Here is a 2,500-nt window from a genome sequence, read left to right as displayed (position 1 = left end):
TATTTTTAATCTTCTTTGAAGGCAGAAAATAGTAAGGTAAAAATAAAGTCCTCTCTATGTTCTGAAGTAACATATAAAAAAAACTAGCAATAAAAAAAAATACCAAGTCTTCGTCTTGGAAAATAACAAAATCTAAAAGAAAAATCTTCTTTGTGGAAAATAGTAAAATAAAAAAACCAAGTCTTCACCTTGGAAAATAACAAAATCTAATCTAAAACATCTTAAATAAAGCTTGTCTGTAGTCTTCTTTGTAGGCAGAAAATAGTACGTTACAGGACTCTCAAACTGATGTATTCCAAAAATAAAGAATTAAAATAACAAAGTCTAATCTATATAAGCGCTCTTGAATAAAGCAGTGTAAAAAAAAAATAGCAATATAAAAAAAAACCAAGTCTTCGTCTTGGAAAATAACAAAATCTAAAAGAAAAGAAGTCTTCTTTGTGGAAAATAGTAAAATAAAAAAAACCAAGACTTCACCTTGGAAAATAACAAAATCTAATCTAAAACATCTTAAATAAAGCTTATTTGTAATCTTCTTTGTAGGCAGAAAATAGTAAGTTACAGGACTCTCGAACTGATGTAGTCCAAAAATAAAGAATTAAAATAACAAAGTCTAATCTATATAAGTGCTCTTGAATAGGCTTCGTGTAAAAAAATAGCAATAAAAAAATACCAAGTCTTCGTCTTGGAAAATAACAAAATCTAAAAGAAAAGTCTTCTTTGTGGAAAATAGTAAAATAAAAAACCAAGACTTCACCTTGGAAAATAACAAAATCTAATCTAAAACATCTTAAATAAAGCTGGTTTGTAGTCTTCTCTCGAACTGATGTAGTGCAAAAATAAAGAATTAAAATAACAAAGTCTAATCTATATAAGTGCTCTTGAATAAAGCTTCCTGTAAAAAATAACAAAAAAAATACCAAGTCTTCGTCTTGGAAAATAACAAAATCTAAAAGAAAAGAAAAGTCTTCTTTGTGGAAAATAGTAAAATAAAAAAAACCAAGACTTCACCTTGGAAAATAACAAAATCTAATCTAAAACATCTTAAATAAAGCTTATTTCTAATCTTCTTTGTAGGCAGAAAATAGTAAGTTACAGGACTCTCGAACTGATGTAGTCCAAAAATAAAGAATTAAAATAACAAAGTCTAATCTATATAAGTGCTCTTGAATAAGCTTCGTGTAAAAAATAGCAATATAATAAAAATACCAAGTCTTCGTCTTGGAAAATAACAAAATCTAAAAGAAAGGTCTTCTTTATGGAAAATAGTAAAATAAGAATACCAAGACTTCACCTTGGAAAATAACAAAACCATCTTGAAAAAAGCTTATTTTTAATCTTCTTTGTAGGCAGAAAATAGTAAGGCGAAAATAAAGTCCCCTCTAAGCTCTAAAGTAACAAATACGACGTGTTAAAAAAAAAAACTAACAATAAAAAAAAAGAACCAAGACTTCGTCTTGGAAAATAACAATCTAAATTGTGGAAAATAGTAAAATGAAATAAAAACCGACTTCACCTTCGAAAATAACAAAATCAATCTAAAACAAATGACATCTTAAAACAAAACTATTATTTGTTTCGGAGGTTGTCTATGACTGTTCATAGACCGCATAATTTCCACAGAACATTCTCAGAATATCAAGAGAGAAAAGCAGCGTTCTGCGGGAAATCATCTTGGCCAGTGATGTCGTTCTGGGTTTGGTCAGGCCCAGGGAGGTAAGTACCTCGTTATTCTCAAGGGGCCACTTTCCTCTTGCCCCAACCGGGAATCCAAAGAATGTGACCTTGCTAGCCTTCGTCAGCACTTTGACTTGATCACCAAGAGGGGTATAGTACGAAACTTTGTGCGAGGCAGCATCTGACAAGGTATTCTTTGAAAGCTCAAAACGGACGGTGACATCGATCACAACCGCCTCCTCATCTTTTGCAAACACGAGGTCAGGCTTTCTCATCTCTCCCGTCTCGGATATGAACCGTGGCTCTTTGTATACAGACCAGCCCAATCTAGCCGCTTCGTCTGCCAGAATGTTACTGATCTTGTTGTGTCGCGCAATTCTTGCTTTCTGTACTGCAGGACATTGACCGAGAATGTGCGAAAGGGACTCGAGTCTGGCAGAGCATTTCCTGCAGGAACGTAAGGCCCCATCTCTGCCTCTGTTCAAGCTTTCTCTTGTTGGGTAAATATTTGCCCTTAGTTGTAGTGCTGCGATAAAGAAGCATTGTTTAAAGCCGCACCATGGCCTCAACCAAGCATTACTGATTCTATCATGCGCAAAGTTTACAATGCCCCTTCCTTGAACCGGCTTTTCGCACCATCTCTGAAATTCATGCTCCCTCCAATCGCAGGGTCTCGGATATACAGGTTCTTTTGACACCGAGTCCCTGAGAACGAATGTTGGGATTGCATCACTGTCACCCCCTGCTCGTACCCACAAATTACGGTATTCTTCCTCCATACCATGCGAGGACACAATATTACGGGTGATAGCATCGGACGAGT

The 2,500-nt window shown here is 34.7% G+C and overlaps 1 pseudogene; it reads right to left on the bottom strand.

The window, feature by feature from the left end:
* The window catches only part of LOC142919082 (28S ribosomal RNA), a 9,034-nt pseudogene that overhangs the window by 2,306 nt on the left and 4,228 nt on the right, over nucleotides 1–2,500 (bottom strand).

Source organism: Petromyzon marinus, unplaced genomic scaffold (genome assembly GCF_048934315.1).
Source record: "Petromyzon marinus isolate PM22_M1 ecotype Great Lakes invasive population unplaced genomic scaffold, UKy_Petmar_22M1.pri1.0 PM_G_Scaffold_6, whole genome shotgun sequence".
Lineage (NCBI taxonomy): Eukaryota > Metazoa > Chordata > Hyperoartia > Petromyzontiformes > Petromyzontidae > Petromyzon > Petromyzon marinus.
The sequence above is the reverse complement of the archived record's forward strand: the minus strand, read 5'-3'. Positions and strand labels throughout refer to the sequence as shown.